Source organism: Lytechinus pictus, chromosome 4, assembly GCF_037042905.1.
Source record: "Lytechinus pictus isolate F3 Inbred chromosome 4, Lp3.0, whole genome shotgun sequence".
Taxonomy (NCBI): domain Eukaryota; kingdom Metazoa; phylum Echinodermata; class Echinoidea; order Temnopleuroida; family Toxopneustidae; genus Lytechinus; species Lytechinus pictus.
The window spans coordinates 9,635,707-9,654,640 of record NC_087248.1 but is presented as its reverse complement, the minus strand read 5'-3'; positions in this window follow the sequence as shown (position 1 = coordinate 9,654,640).

Genomic DNA, 18,934 nt, shown 5'->3' with positions numbered 1-18,934 from the left:
AAAAGAAAACACAAAATAACAAAAATATGTCCTCTGGAACCATTAAAAAATGAAATTCATGCATTTTATATTACATAACTTTATTTGGCAGCTGCTCGTGTGTGTGACGCCACAAATCCAAAGGCTAAGCTTAGAATTCTAATAAATTTTTTAATATTTAACAGATTTTCCTCAAACCTTCACCAATTTTTTTGTCTCACCTGCATAGCAGACTTGTTTTGTCCAAGTGAACTTTCATGTTAAGATTGAATGAGTTGCAATTATCTTAACTTTAATATATTTAAAAAAATTATTTGCTTCTAAATTGAAGACAAAGTGAAGATTGAAATGGTTTGATTTGTTTCAGTAGCAAAAGAGGTGCAGACTGCAGAGCTTCAAAATATTTGATATCGCTATAATATTGTCAGTACTCTATATCATTCTTATCATTCCAACTATTTTGAGGCCGCCTGAATCGCAAACCCTGTATGGCCAGTTTTTGTTTATGACAAACAATGATGAGGGATGGCTGAAAATCCCTCCAGGTAAGTTGGGGTTTATGTAATTGACATGGTAACCAAATATGAATTTAGTAATTTATAACAGGATGTATATTCCTGAAACAAAGTGCAATTGTTTGATAAATGTTAATTGAATTGGCCACTATTGTAATTTTAAGATTGTCCTTATTGTTAGCTTTACATAGACACCAAAAACAGAGGATATTGTTCCCAACTGGAATTATGATATTACTATGCTATTGTCATATTTATCATCATAATAATGTATCTGGTAATGTAATGCTATCTTAAAGGGATGGTCCGGGCTGAAAGTATGTGTAGCTTAATAAATAGAGTAGAATTCACTGAGCAAAATGCAGAAAATTTCATCAAAACAGTCGTCATGAATATTCATTAGGTGGGCTGATGATGTCACATCTCCACTTGTTCTTTTGTATTTTATTATATGAAATTAGGTTTATTCAATTTTTTTTCCTCCAAGAACTAGAAAAATTGGATTGTCAACTGAATAGTGCATTAAATATTTATTGCTGCAACTTATTTCATTATAAGGGAGACATTCAGACAAGTATGAAATAATGAAAAAAATATGATTTTATGTAATAACATAAGACAACAGAAAGTGGAGATGTGACATCATCAGCCCACCTAATGAATATTCATGACAACTGTTTTCACAAAATATTGCTAAACTTTAAACTTCAATAACTTTATTATTTGTTATCCGATTTTTATGAAATTTTCGGCATTTTGCTCAGTGAATTATACTCTATGTATTAAGATATAAATATTTTCAGCCCGGACCATCCCTTTAAGTTTTGAACCAGGATTTGATTTTTGTGGGATATAATATACATGTATTTTATATACACCTCAGTTCAATATGTGTTACAATGTAACTGTACATCTGATTAAGTTTATCTTATTGTTACTTAATAAAACCACTTTACTCCAAAGAAGTATTTTGAATATTGGGTTCTTTCACTATGAAGTATTCTTTATCCCGCTTAATATTCAACCTTTAATGAGAGCTGTGGTAATGAGTTCCATGACATTTGCTCTGGCGACAATTGCTCCGCTGTAAATTCCACACACTATTCAGCTTCAACCCCTAAACCTACCATGAAACCCTATTGCAACCCTGACCCTCGAAGACAGAATTAATCCTGGGGCAATTATCGCAGGAGCAAATGTTGGGTCACCTGGTAATCAGATGGAAATGATTGGAGAGATGAAGATTAAATGGGGGGGGGGTGGTGGAGATGATGAAAGGTGGGATGGCCATGATGATGAGTGATGGAGTTGAGAAGGGTGGGGACGACGAGTGGATGGAGATGATGAGAGGAGGAATGGGGATGATGCAAGGATGGATGGAGATGATGTGGGAGGGATGGAGATGACAAAGTTTAGAGATGAGTGGGTTACAAGAGACGAGCAGGGAGATGAGGTGGATGGAAACGATGTGGAAGGGTTGACATGAGGAGAGGTTAGAGATGAGAGGAAGGATTGAGATGAAAGCTGGAGATGTGAAAATGGTTGGAGATGAAAAGGGAGTGATCATCATCAACTTCATCAATATCATTGCCATCACCACACCATCATGATCATCGTCACTATCATGACCATCATAATCACCATCATTATTAATATAATTACTTTCATTATCACCACCAAATAAATTATCATTGGCGTAATGAGCCAAAGATTTTGAGAGGGACAAGATATGGCAGATTGTGCCAGTATTTTTTTTTTTTAATTGTGAGCAAGCAAACTTTTCTATATTTTTATTACATAATTTTACGTTTTGATAGATTCTGACATAATACTGAAAATCTTCTCTCTTTTCTTTCTCTTATTATTTATGTTTTGTATTTTATTATCATTTTTTTTGGGGGGAGGGGGGGGGGGGGCTCTTTCCCCCAAGACCTCACCCCCACCATCATCACCAATTTCATCATCACTATCATCAAAATACCCGTCAACACCACTGGCTTCATCATCACCATCATCGACACCATTACTATCACTATCCTCATCACCACCCACCTCATCACCATCACCAGTCTATAATTATCATCTTCACCCACATCATTATCCTCATCACCACATCTTGATCATCATCTTCACGATTATTTCATCTGTGATTTCATACATAGAAACTACATGTAGTACTAAGTATATGTCACATTATTTTTTACCATGCTTGAGATTATACTTTATATGACTTGACTTTATATTATATTCTCACCCAAAAAGGACATTTCAATGATTACTAGTAGAAATCAATGAAGATGATTTATATCTCCCTTATCAAATCAGCGCGTATTGAAAAGCTTTGACAATAGAACCAGAGAATAATGTATTTCAGAACTATTTGTGAGAATTAATGAAAAGTAAAATATCAAAATGCAAACCGGCAGCAAGAGAAGTCATATTTGCGTTAAAAAAATGAATATTTCTGTTTGTTGGAATTTTTAGAGAATTAGTATGATTAACATCAATCAAAAAGTGGCATGAATATTCATCCCTGCATAAAGACATGCAAGATTAATTTTCTAAATGTGTTGGAAACTGCATTACCATGGTAATAACGAGAGGTATACCCTTTTCAGCACTGTTATTCTTTTACCTTTTCATTTTTTTCCATTTCTTTATTCGCGCCCCTTTTCCCTTTTTGCACCCCCTACATACGACCCTGACATTGATACAATAGTAATATCTATTTGATGGAAGCTCCTACATGTATACAGTCAGTGCGTCCAAAAAAAAACTAAACACTTTTGAAATGGCTGCCGAACAAAAAAATATATCACTTTGGGGGGGGGGGGGGAAGCCAATAAAGTCAACCTTCAAAGACACCCATAAGTGTTTAGCGAGCACTCCCCACTATGTTGATTTGAGTAAATAGAGAAAAATCAAACTTGCTAAACGCTGAAGATTTCATCAAAATCGGATGTAAAATAAGAAAGTTATGACATTTTAAAGTTTTGCTTATTTTTCACAACACAGTGTTATGCACAACTCAAATGAGACGGCCGATGATGCCCCTCACTATTTCTTTTGTTTTATATTGTTTGAATTATACAATATTTCATTTTTTATAGATTTGACAATAAGGACCAACTTGTCTGAACAATATAGTATTAAATAATGCTAATTCTACATGTTCAGGGAGGAATTAATCGTTGTTTCACTTGACAAAGAAAAGAAAAATAGAATATTCCATATTTCACATAATAAAATACAAAAGAAATAGTGAGTGGATTATGTCATCAGTCTCCTCATTTGCATACTGACCAGCATGTGCATAACTGTTTTGTGAAATTAAGCAAAGATTTAAAATGTCAAAACTTTCTTTTTTTACATCCGATTTTGATGAAATTTTCAGTGTTATACTTGTTTGATATTTCTCTTTTTATTCAATCCACTATTTGTTGGGATGGACTTGTATGAAGGGTATGAAAATAAGGCTGGGCATGAATTAGCCTTACAATTTCTGCCAGTTCTGAGAGGCAAATCCTTTAATTGAAACCTGAAAAATTAAGGGTGTTGTGATGAATTAATGATCAATCATGACCAGTTTGGTTGTTCAAGTAAATTTCATAAATTATTAATTTGAACTTCAATGCATGAGTGAACACAAATTGTACTTTTCTGGGCAGCATTTTAACTTTATCATGTGGATCTTCATGGGGGTCGGGATAATAGGGAGTGAGATGGCACTTAGTGGGAGAATTAGGTTGATGGAATAAGGGTTAAGAGAACATTTAGCCCCCTCCCTCCCCTCCTGTTGACAGACAGATTGCTATTACATGTGCATAAGAAAGTCAAGAGCACAATGTTGATTTAATGATAAATAATGAAAATCGGGAGTGGTGCATCAAGTTTTACCTATCAATCATTTATTAAACAATTTATCAATAAGTCTACTCATAATCAATGTGTAATGTGATCAATCAAACATTCATATTTTTCAATAAATTATTAATAAATCAACATAATCAGTCAATATCTTGGTAATCATTCCATGAAAAAACAAGTGGAGCGCCTCTGGCAGTCTCACTCGCATCAAACGATTCACACTCTGAAACATACTATGAAATAATTATTCACAAAAACACCATTCATGTATAATGATACAATACTACGTTCATTGACATTTGACCTTGATCATGTGATCTAAAACTTGTCAGAGATACTTGATTACCCCTATATCCACATTTTATACACTATATCTATAAACTTTGAGAGGTCATGTGACCTGTACCTCACACAAGACATTCAGTGATATTTGCTTACTCTTACATGTATTTCCAAGTTTCATGAATCAGATCCATAAAGCTCTCAAAGTTATGATGGTAATTCAACAGATACCCCCATATGGCCAAAGTTCATTGACTCTAAATGACCTTTGACTTTGGTCATGTGACGTGAAATTCGCACAGGATGTGTAGTGGTACATGATTACTCTTATGTCTAAGTTTCTTGAAACAGATCCAAAAACTTCAGAAGTTATGGTAATTCAATAGATTATGGCCAAAGTTCATTAACCTTTGAACTTGGTCATGTGACCTGAAATTTGCACAGGATGTTCAGTGATACTTGATTACTCTTATGTCCAAGTTTTATGAACTAGACCAAAAAACTTTCAAAGTTATGATGGTAATTCAACAATACCCCAAATTTGGCCAAAGTTTATTGACCCTAAATGACCTTTGACTTTGGTCATGTGACGTGAAATTCGCACAGGATGTGTAGTGGTACATGATTACTCTTATGTCCAAGTTTCTTGAATCAGATCCAAAAACTTTCGAAGTTATTATGGTAATTCAATAGATTATGGCCCTAGTTCATTGACCTTTGAACTTGGTCATGTGACCTGAAATTCGCACAGGATGTTCAGTGATACTTGATTACTCTTATGTCCAAGTTTTATGAACCAGACCAATAAACATTCAAAGTTATGATGGTAATTCAACAAATACCCCAATTTGGCCAAAGTTCATTGACCTTAAATGACCTTTGACCTTGATCATGTGACCTGAAATTCACACAGGATGTGTAGTGGCACAAGATTACTCTTATGTCCAAGTTTCATGAATCAGATCCATAAACTTTTAAAGTTATGATGGTAATTCAACAAATACCCCCAATTTGGCCAAAGTTTATTGACCCTAAATGACCTTTGACCTTGGTCATGTGACTCAAAATTCAAGCAGGATGTTCAGCAATACTTGATTAACTTTATGGCAAAGTTTAATGAACTAGGTCCTTATACTTTCTACGTTATACTGTCATTTAAAAAACTTAACCTTCGGTTAAGATTTGGTGTTGACGCCGTCGGAAAAGCGGCGCATAAGGTCTCACTATGCTTCGCAGGTGAGACAAAAATCACTTTCAGTCACAAAAAGTTACATGTTGAAAGGTTTTACTAGAAGCTACATATACATTGCCACTACAAGCATACATGGCAGTATTAAAAAAACTCAAGTTAAGGATAGAGATAGAGAATTAAAAAAGACACTTTGGAGACAAAATTATCTCAAATTTACTTCTTATGCCAGGTGTAAATTAATGCAATGAGTCATTATACAGAAAAGATAAATAATATCAAGCTTCTATTTTAGCTTTGTTCCTTTAAAAAATACTTAAATGAGAGAACAAATTGTTCTTTTGTTTTACAAAAACAACATTGCCATAAGTAACAAGTCACACTCTGAAAAAAAACCCACAATAATGATAATAAAGCATGGAGTGGTTTTAAAATGAATTCTCTGTAAACTTTCTAAGTTCTGTCTGAACATCTTTACAAATCAATGGTTATAAAACGAACCCAACATGTATCTCAATAGATAATAAAAACCTATAGATTTTTTCTTGAAGTGTTGATCCTGACCAATCACATACTTTCCATCAAAAACTTCGCATTCAATGAATTGTGAAAGAAAACATAACAAAGTACAACTTTACAACAAAAACAAAAGAAAAAACCACTCCTAGTCTCCTAATAGCTTTTCCTAGTATTTATCAAAAAACGTCTACAAAGACAATATACAATCATGTACAGTAACCAGGGCAGTATTGAGCTCTATAATACCCTATAGGCCAAGATGTTCAATTCACAATGGACTTGGAATAGATTAGTTATTATCAAAGTATAAACACAAACAAAATAATTGAAGAAGTGGCTACATACATCAAGCTATAGCTCTTAATGTTTCCTTACACCAGATGTATGAGTTCTTACAAAAAGGATGATGCTTTTACAAACAAAAATGTATTGTAAAGTACAGCTTTTTTTTCATCAATCCTTCGGGGATTTGTTTAAGACATACATCACTATCCTGACTACTCTGAGAAACACAGAAACAATAACAAAAGCAAAAAAGAGAAAAAATTGTATTCCATTGAACATAATTTCTCAAGGATAACGATGGTACATGTTTAAGCCGCTCAATGAATAGCACCATATGTCTACATAAATAATATGCACCATAAAATTATTGGAAAAGTGTATCCTGTCAAAATCCTTGATTTATATGTATTTTCATTCAAATACCCTAACCACTTTCATCTTCATGAGGCCAATTGATAATGGAACCAGCCAGGAGCCCCAACAACTTGGAAACAGTCGTGTAAATAACAAATACATGTGTAGTAATATTATGATAATGGCAGATCTTTCATATGAAAGTCATAAAACAATACCTTATTTTTTGTTTCTTGTAAGAAACCAAAAATTAAATAATATGTATGAAATATAAATTGTCAGTTATCAGTTTCAACTTAAACGAAAGAGAGACATGTTGAGATATCAACACAATTCCTATTTACCAAAGGACAGGTCGTGACATAAAAATAAGAAAATCTCAGACAATTTTTCATCATCTAAGTTTCCTTTAACATTTAAAACTTTGCCTTTAAAATCTTCAGTAGCAAAACCCCTTTGATCATAGGAGTGGGCTATACATGGATCAAAAATATTTTTTTTGACATTTTAATATGGCAACAGTTTTGATCTATTCCTTGTAATGTATCTCAACATGAAATGACAAATATTTTTTGCCTCGGGTCCGAGAAAAAAGTGTGCCAGGCCAAAATCCAAAATGGCTGCCAACCCCCCCCCCCCCCCCCCCCCCCAATCAAAGTTTTGCCCACATATAATATGTTGGGTTTTTTTTTTTTGGGGGGGGGAGCAGGCAATTTGTTTAACCTGAAATGATTACTTAAAAACCATTAATTTTGGAGTTAAAAGGTGATTTTACCTACATTTACACATACAATACCCTTTTCAGCCCCAAATTAGGTTTCTTGTGGTTCTTGGATATTGGACGATACCAGTTCCATAATAGCAAATAATTTCAAATAGCTATTTGCTCTTATTCTTCTACTTTGGTTTTTACGGATATTTGCGAAAAATATATTATTGAAAAAAAAAATTGTATTATCCATAGGGGCTATACAGTATACATTGTATTGTACATACTACACTGCATTCATGTATATTCATGCATTGACCATCATGACAAGGTCTGTATATAAACTATAGTGTGATACTAAATGATTTATTGAGAAATTGAAGATACTGTATGTTTTGTCTCAGATTGAAGACATATTTTGTCAATTATGCTCATTCAGGGGGGGGGGGAGGAAAATATCTTTAACAATGGATTAAAGTCACCCCCCCCCCCTATTATGGCACTTACACTGGCTTTCTGATTATGGTAACTTTGCCATCCAATGGTAACTTGCATGGAATCCTGAAAGCCATTGACCAGCATTACCACATGTGGTATACCTGACTCCATAATATAGGATTAGAATACCAGGTAAAAACAAGCTGCCAAATGAAGATGTGGCTGAAAATATGATGTACATGTATGTACGTACACTACATGATGTTTACATGCAATTTATGTTCATCATCGGGTTACATCATGTTCATCAGCTAACAAGCAATCAAATTCACAAGTCACAATCTAATTCTAAACCTCAGAAGCTCACTACTACATGCATGCCACTGGTATATATATAAAGTCCTAGTTGTATGCCATGGTGGTCAATGCATGGATATGTATGCAGTGTACAGTATGTACCATATATTGTACACCGTGCCACCCCTATGGATACCGTAAATTACATTTTTTCATTTGATAAGATGTATTTCGCAAATATCCGTCTTAAACTCAATTTAGAGGAATAAAAGCAATATAGCTATATGAAGCTGCTTACTACTGGTCAACTGGTGTCATCTAATATCCAAGAACCACAAGACGATGGAACCTAATTTTGCTTAAAAAAGGGTCTAAAAATTTGCAAATTTAAGTTAAATCACCTCTTAACTTTACAAATAATGGTTTAAAAGAACTAATTTTAGGAAAAACAAATTGCCTGCCCCCCAAAAAAACATGAATAGACACCAAAACCAGATAAAATGACCACCAAGAAAGAAGTTGTGGCCAAAACTGTGATTTGGGGGGATTTTGGCGGCCACTTTAGATTTGGGCCCGGCACACTTTTTTCTCGGACCACCGTGACCAGAGACAAATAATATTGTCATTTCATGTTGAGATAAGGTTAAAGGAATACGAAACAAGTGGAGTGCTTCTGGCAGTCTAGCCTGCATTACGCGATTTAATATAGCAGCAGTGCTAACTTTGAAAACTACTATAAAATAATCATTCACAAAAACACCATTCATATAATGACATTATACCACGTTCATTGACTATAAATGACATTTGGACGGTGAATAAAACTTGTCAACTACACCCATGTCCACATTTCATTCACTCTATCCATAAGCTTTCAAAGTAATGATGGCAATTCAACAATTACCCCAACATGGCCTAAGTTTATTGACCTTAAACTGACTTTTGACCTTAGTTTTGTGTCCTGAAACTCACAGGGGATGTTCAGTGATACTTGATTACTCTTATATCCCAAATTTTATGAACTAGATCCATAAACTTTCAGAGCTAGGATGGTAATTCAACAAATACCCCCCAACACGGCCAAAGTTCATTGGCCTTAAATGACCTTTGACCATGTTCATGTGACCTGAAACTCGCACAGGATATTTGGTGGTACTTGATTAACCTAATGCCCAAGTTTCATGAACTACATTGTAGATCCATAAATTTTCAAAGTTATGATGGTAATTCAACAAATATCCCCAACCTGCCAAAGTTCATTGACCCTAAATGACCTTTGACCTTGGTCATGTGACCTGATACTCAGGCAGGATGTTCAGTAATACTTGATTAACCTTATGTCCAAGTTTCATGAACTAGGTCCATATACTTTTTGAAGTTATGTCATTTCAAAAACTTAACCTTGGGTTAAGATTTGATGTTGACGCCGACGCCATCGGAAAACGGCGCCTATAGTCTCGTTTTCTATGCAGGCGAGACAAAAACTGTTGGCACAGTAAAACCAAAAATCACCCATTTATAGCACACTCCTATTGATAAACACAATGTATTGATGATTTTGATGATTATTCTTGTAAAATAACTTTGTAGATGAATAAGTGGATTCCTTTTCTTTCTCATCACAGGAACACGAGTGAAATAATAAATAATTTGAGAATCGCAGACTTCACTGTCAAACTTTCTCGTAATCCTTTGTTATGGAATTATTCTGATAATATCGACCAATTATCTCAATTAATCACTGCATGCCATGGTGAAGATGATCCCTTCTCTTTGTACTCTACATGTACTATGTAGCTGGAGATTTGTACCAATAAGCCTGATGCTCGTAGATTTGTTCTCACTTTTCCTCAAACGATATACCTGTTGCTCGAACAAGAAGCGCTTTTTGAGCGATGCTGGCAGATCCGTAACAAAATGGACGCTATGACGAGGGGCTGTCTGGCCTTCACAATCACGGGTCGTTGAATGTAAACATGCTTTTTTGCTGATATGACTATGAGGTCAAAACACGATCTCAATCCATCATGGCCCCAAAATGCATTATGATTGGGTCGTGACCACGGCCGACATTCTGCTCACTTCCATGACCATGTGTACATGTAGATCTTCTTGGGCTTGGCAACCTGTGGCCGTGTGGGCATTAGTATTTGAACATTTTCTCTGTCTCTGACTCTTCCTTTGACAGGTCAATGCTTTGAGAAACCCAACTCTTGAATCGCATTTCTCACCACCTAGCTGTAGCACTTTCTCATCTTTTTTTTCTCAACGCCATATATGAGCAAGCTCATTTTTCTATCGTGAAACTCTAAGTTATATAGATCCAGAATTATTTGTGTCAGATCTGTCTTAACTTTTTTTTTGGCGAGCATTGCCCTTGCAGTCAATGACTATAAACGAAATTCATCCATGGCCATACCCTTTCTCATGGTAGTGATATTTAGTATTCAGTACCGTAGGTCTAGTTTTGGCAAAATCGTGATATAGGCCCCGCTCGAGAAAAACATGTAATCGATCATACCTCAATATATAGGTTGCTAACTTCAGCTCACTATATATACTCGTGATATAGGCCCCGCTGCTGTGTTGAATGGCTTAGAATGTCCGTTCGCGGGGCCTGTTTCACGAGTATATACTATAACCGTTATATAGGCCCCGCACTACGGCAATTCAGGCACTCCAACTCAGTAGCGGGGCCTATATCACGAGTATATTATTAAGCTTGCATCCTAAGATAGTCGCGAAACTGGCCCCGTCCAATGCGCTTTTCCCAGCATTCGCACGTGTGTGGGGCTCCGATGACGGCTATTAGTATACTCGTTATCGAGGCCCCTTACACTGTTATATCATGGAAAATAACGTGGTCGTGGGGCTTGTTTCCCCGGCCGGTGAGAATTATCATGGGCGGCGCTGGAGGGGGGGGGGGGGGGGGGAGGGCCTCAAATTCTTTTTCCAAATAACCAAGGAGAGAGAATAATAAAAATGTGTATGTGTTTATTTGTCGATTTACTTATATATTAATATAGTTATTAATTTTTATTTATTTATTTATCAATCTATTTCTATTGCCATGTATTTCATTCATCTTTTAATTTATTTGTTTTCAGTTTTTTTTCTTTTGTGATATAGAGAGTAAGAGGTATCATTCGTTTATTTTTATGTGTGGAAGTTCACTTATTTCAATCTATTTTAACTGATTAATTAATGTATTTATATTTATTAATTAATGTATTTATATTTATTCATTAATCATTTAATGTATTTGTTTTCATTTTTGGGGGGTCTTTTGTGATGTAGAGAGTCAGAGGTATCATTCGTTTTTAATTATTTTGATGTGTGGAAGTTCACTTATTTCAATCTATTTTAACTGATTAATTAATGTATTATTTATCTATCAATCTATTTTAATTGATTAATTAATGTATTTATATTTATTCATTAATCATTTAATTTATTTGTTTTCAGTTTTTGTCTTTTGTGATGTAGAGAGTCAGAGGTATCATTCGTTTTCAATTCTTTTTATGTGTGGAAGTTCATTTATTTATTCATTTATCAATCTATTTTAATTGATTAATTAATATATTTATTCATTAATCATTTAATTTATTTGTATTATTTATTTTTCTTTTGTGATATAGAGAGTAAGAGGTATCATTCGTTTTTAATTCTTTTTATGTGTGGAAGTTCATTTATTTATTTATTATCTATATATTTATTCATTTATATTTTTTTAATTATTTTTCGTTATCTGAGAGGCGTGCGTAGGCCTAGGTCTTATGTTGATACAGGCTCGTACATTTCATTCATTTTTATTCATTCTGTAAGTTCTTGTGGATATACAAAATGATGACGGCAATCAACGTAAAGCTCAGAATATTTACTCTTTCACCTGGTATCCTCAGAAGATTCCTCGATCATTCAGGCATGAATGACTCTAACAATTTGAAGAAAGTATTATAATCAAAATTTAAAAATAATCGTTTACCTTTTTTGAATTAGTCGTGGTTGAAGGGTGTTATAACCTTATTTTTTCGTTACATAAAATGAATTTATAGTTTATTTAAAGGTCAAGTTCACCCCAGAAAAATCTTGATTTGAATAAATAGAGAAAAATCAAACTAGCATAACGCTGGAAATTTCATCAAAATCGGATGTAAAATAAGAAAGTTGTGATATTTGAAAGTTTCGCTTATTTTTCACAAAACAGTGATATGCACAACTCATATTGCTTGCAAATGATACAGTTGATGATGTCCCTCGCTATTTCTTTTGTTTTGTTATTGTTTGAATTATACAATATTTCAATTTTCACAGATTTTACAATAAGGGCCAACGTGACTGAACCATATATTCCACATGTTCAGAGAGGAATTAATCATTAATTGTTTCACTTGACAATGAGGAGAAAATTTGAAAATATATTCCATATAATAAAATACTAAAGAAATAGTGAGTGGGTGGCGTCATCAGTTTCCTCATTTGCATACCGACCTGGATGTGCATATATAACTTTTATTTTGAATTAAACTAAACTTCAAAATTTTATAACTTTCTTATTTTACATCCGATTTTTATGAAATTTTCAGCGTTATGATCGCTCGATTTTCCTCTTTTTATTCAAATCAAATTTTATGGGATGGACTTGTCCTTTAAATTAATTTTGTTATTCATGTATTTGTTTGTATTAAACTTTTTGTTTTATTTGATGTTAGACCAACAATTATCGTTAATTTCTCTTTTTTGTGTATGGATTTGATCTCTCTCTCTATACCGTATATTATTATCTATATAACAAACTATATTTTGTTACCTTATAATACCACTGAAGCCAATACGTGAAACGTTTATATATTGATATATATATATATATATAGAGAGAGAGAGGGGAGGGGCCTAATACATTACTATTTCAAGTTCTCCTTCGTATTGCTTCACTTATTCATTTCCTGGTTTATTCATTTATTCGTTCATGTTTGTGCTGTTTTGGGAAAAAAATGTTGTCTATTAATTGACACGATAGGCCTACCCCGAGAGGGGCAGTATACCCTGACGTAAAGTTGATGATAATTAAAGCAGAAACTAGAAAAAATATTCTTAAAGGTTTGCTGAAAATATATTTTTTTAATTGCCACGCATTTTGGTTAAGAAGTTCGCTATTCTCTTATCAAATATTTCCATTCTCACACTTTAATTAATGTTTATTATATTAAATTGTATTCTACTCATTTATAATGTAATGAATGACTTGCTAAGATCAATTGTAACGTCACTTTCACCTGCCCAGTAACCTGCACAATCAAGGTACTAATGGATAATTTGTTTTTCTGTTCCAATCATGAAGAAGCGTAAACGAAAATCAGCCCCTTAGTTTGGGATTTTGAAAACACAAAAACGAAATCACAACGAGAATAACGTGTTGTGATTTGGTTTTTGTATATCAAAAAACAGAAAAATTAAATTAGAAAAACTTTTGTGCTTTATCTGATTTCTCATGCTAAATTTGTGTTTGTATATATATATAAAAAAACAATATCAGAACATGCCACGATTCGTGACCTCACTGTCAACTAAGTATATGTATGATGCAACTGCATGAAAAACAGCGCCTATAGAATTGTTGGATGTCGCCTAGCAACAGGATACTATGTTAGTGGTAATTAAACTACATGTAAATCGATGTAAAATATATTGATATTCACAGATGAATCCAACATGACCAAGCAATATCATTTTGGTTATATATCCTAAATATAATGCTAATCAAATAAAGCTAATTTCTTACCCTACAGAAACTATATTAGACGAAACTGACAAGGTAACAAATGTCACTTAAACACAACAGTCATATCATTTCGTCTTCAAGAAATATTTATTAACAAACAAAGAAATTTATAAAGCATGATCTGATTATTAAATCAAGTTATGTAAATCTCAAATCTCAAAACTTAAAAAAAATATCCACGCAAATCATATTCGATAAACGATCAAGCAGGGCACTGGGAACGATTTTTAGTAGGGGGTGCTGTGGGTTTTGTTTGAAAAAATGGCACAAAAAAAGAAAAAACATTACACTCCAAGATGATTTTGGGATTTTGGTAAAAAATTATTGCTCCCAAATAAAAAAGAATTACAATCGATTATAGACCTATAATTTTATGCTCCCATCAATTCAAAGAACAAAACGATTCAAGGAAAACGTCAATTATACTAAAATCATTTAAAATGCATTATTATCCTTTGTAATGGATCAAATTCGACAAGGAAAGTTAAGTGTTGAACAAGATGCCCCCCCCCTCCTCTCTCACTCCTACATGTCAGCAGTGTTTAAAAACATAACCTTTTCGTGTCGATATAAATTATATCAACAAAATTCATCTCGAACTTCGATTGCATTCGCATGCTATTTTCAAGTGTGAAAATAAAATCAGCTCGTGCTCCTCTTTCACATCCTGTTCATGCGTCACTGTAAAGTCCTTTTCCCATTTTCAGTTCAGTAATTAAAATATTAAATAAACGTTTGTTGTTTAGGGTTAATAAGAGCTTAGTGTGCTCCATTCATAGCTTTTAACACATGGATTATAATTATTTTTTTTTTCACAGTTAGCGTTCTCGTTTAGTTCGACCGTATAGTCATGGTAGGCCTATCTTGTTGGTAAATATTAAAGTAAAATGTACATAAACTTCCCTATCACAACGCCCCCCCCAAAAAAAAAACACTTACCTTTTCCTCTTTGAGTGGCCGACCAGGGATTTCATGAATGGCAATGTGTCCAACCGGCCTGTACGGCTGTACCCCCGCCCCTTTAAAAATACTGAACCCGTACCTGTGTGTATATTTTTTTCTGACGCATTCAACCAGACAGACCTATGCGCCACCAACTGTCTTCTCAAATTTGCGCCCCCCCCCCCCCCCCGCTACGAAATCTCGGATCTGGGGGACACATTAAACTCCTGAAATAAAATATCACAGATAAGGAAATAGTAGAATAATTCGTGCATGAAAATAAATTATAAGAACACATTGAGACACTTTTCCGGAATTATTAAATCTTTTAATAAAATCGGGGGCGAGGGTGTATGAATTAGTAAATAAATGAATACCATATAGGCGAAGAAGAAAAATGCAATATTTGGATGGCGAATTAATGAAATGACGATCGATCAATAACTGTTTTTTATAATAATTTGTTGATGCGATATGCCGTTATTTCAGGCCTACTATACCATGTATACCAGCAAACAATCGAAATTCATCATTTTTAAAACCATGCCATCAAATACAGTTACAAACAATCTTCAAGTGGATTGATTAAAATGAATGCAGGATGAGAAAATAATTTAAGTTGATAGGTTAATTAGCTGAAGAAATACTGGGATATCAATGAACGGTAAATTAGTAAGCTTTTAAAAAAATAAAAGATTAATAAATTGATATTTAGGTAAAAGAGAAAACTTACTTAACGTACTTAGATAATATAGATATTGATAGGCCTATCCCCAATTGTGGGGGCCGGGAGGGGGATAAGTCACAGTAAAATATAGATTAAGTTAATTATAGCGTAGATATCCCTCAAGCAATTATAAAATTGACCAAAAGAAAATTAATACATTTTCCCCGAATGAATATGCCTATTCGTTTTCTTTTCTGAACTTAAATGGATGAAAAGTGGGGAAGCGGGGGGGGGGGGATTTATGAAAGGAATGAAAAAAATACAAATTGATAATACGCAGGAAGCCAGATGAATGATTCAATATTGAATAAGAGAAGAAAGCCGATTTGAAAAAAATGTATATTGACTTCTTACATCCAGGTGATTATAAATAGATTATGATACATGAATGAAGAAATGGATTCATTCGCAGCATTACGTCAAGTGAAAGATTGGGGGAAATTATACACGAACTATACAATTTAATTATTAATGACACCTCCCTCCCCGCAAAAAAATTATTCAAATGAAATGCTGAATAAAACGAGGTTATCAAATAACTATCAAATACAAATTACGATGGATAATGGAACAAAAATAACTATATATAGGCCTAACGTTACATCGAAAACACTCCAAAAAGATTAGCAAATGAATGAATCATTCACGGATTTATCAAAAGTTATTCAGAGAGCAGATCTTTAAAAGCAAAATATTAGCAACACGAGGGCGGCGTCAGGTTGTGAGGGGTCTGGTTGATTTTTCTCTGAAAACTGGAAGGATAACATCATGCCTAAAACAAGTCGCCCATATGGATCCTACTCCATTGTCATGCAGAGTTTTTATACTCACTTCTTTATTATTCCCTTGTTCTTTTGAAAATAAATTGGAGCCCCCCGGGCCCCTACAGCGCCGCGCATGATATCACTCACCGGGGAATCAAGACCCACGACCACGCTATTTTCCATGATATAACAAGTGTAAGGGGCCTCGATAACGAGTATACTAATAGCCGTCATCCGAGCCCCACACACGGCGAATGCTGGGACAAGCGCATTGGACATCACAAAAAAACTGAAAACAAATAAATTAAATGATTAATGAATAAATATAAATACATTAATTAATCAACATAAATACATTAATTAATCAATTAAAATAGATTGAAATAAGTGAACTTCCACACATAAAAATAATTAAAAACGAATGATACCTCTTACTCTCTATATCACAAAAAAAAAAAAAAACTGAAAACAAATAAATTAAATGATTAATTAATTAATTAAAATAGATTGAAATAAATGATACCTCTGACTCTCTATATCACAAAAGAAAAAAAAACTGAAAACAAATAAATTAAATGATTAATTAATCAATTAAAATAGATTGAAATAAATGATACCTCTGACTCTCTATATCACAAAAGAAAAAAAAATGAAAACAAATAAATTAAATGAATAAAATACATTAATTAATCAATATAAATAGATTGACAAATAAATAAGTTAATAACTGTATTAATATATAAGTAAATCGACAAATAAATTTCTGAAGAAGTAAATACATACACATTTTATTATTCTCTCTCCTTGTTTATTTGGAAAATAAATTGGAGGCCCTCCCCCCCCCCCCCCCCCCCCACTCCAGCGCCGCCCATGATAATTCTCACCGGCCGGGGAAACAAGCCCCACGACCACGTTATTTTCCATGATATAACAGTGCAAGGGGCCTCGATAACGAGTATACTAATAGCCGTCATCGGAGCCCCACGCACGTGCGAATGCTGGGAAAAGCGCATTGGACGGGGCCAGTTTCGCGATTATCTTAGGCAGCTTAATAATATACTCGTGATATAGGCCCCGCTACTGAGTTGGAGTGCCTGAATTGCCGTAGTGCGGGGCCTATATAACGATTATAGTATTATACTCGTGAAACAGGCCCCGCGAACGGACATTCTGAGCCATTCAACACAGCAGCGGGGCCTATATCACGAGTATATATAGTGAGCTGAAGTTAGCAACCTAGATATTGAGGTATGATCGATTACAATTTTTTTCTCGAGCGGGGCCTATATCACGAGTATGCCCTAGTTTTTCTATAATCTTATCCATAGGCTTTACCAATTCTGCGGACTCCGGCTTGGCTGTTTCGGCTCACCGACAGTAGCTGTAGCAACGTTTTCGACCGAACTTTCGCCCGACGACGCCCCGGGCTGCTCTGCTCAGGCGCTGGTACCGTATGACCCACTCACACGTATTGTTCATTGCACCGGCTCGAGTCACCGACGAAGATTGGGTTAACGTTAGGATTCCTATCCCTCAACAAATAAGGTCGCTGGCTAATTTCTTGAATCTTGCTCATAATCTTTTCTATTAAATATACAGAATCATATCTTGTTCTCCGGTCCGGTAAAAAGGGGGGAAAAACTCAAAATCAAACTTAGGGCCTTCCAATATTCTCCATGTCCAGGGTCGAATGGCGCCCACTACTGGCTTACAGTGAATAACCCTGATTATCGAAATTGAAAAACCTAGTTTATCGAATCGAAAAACTTAGTTTATCGAATCGAAAAACCTAGTTTATCGAATCGAAAAACCTAGTTTTTCGAATCGAAAAACCTAGTTTATCAAAATCGAAAAACCTAGTTTATCACTTGAAAAACCTAGTTTATCGAATCGAAAAACTTAGTTTATCGAATCGAAAAACCTAGTTTATCGAATCGAAAAACCTAGTTTTTCAATTTCGATAAACTAGGTTTTTCGGCGATAAACTGAGTTTATCGCCTTTATGGGACAAATGGCGTCCTTATGGGACGCCATCTGTCCCATAAAGGCGATAAACCTAGTTTATCGAATTGAAAAACCTAGTTTATCGAAATTGAAAAACCTAGTTTATCAGATTTGAAAAACTTAGTTTATCGGCGATAAACTAGGTTTTTCAAGTGATAAACTAGGTTTTTCAATTTCGATAAACTAGGTTTTTCAATTCGATAAACTAGGTTTTTCAATTCGAAAAACTTAGTTTATCACTTGAAAAACTTAGTTTATCAAATAACTCTGTTTATCAAATG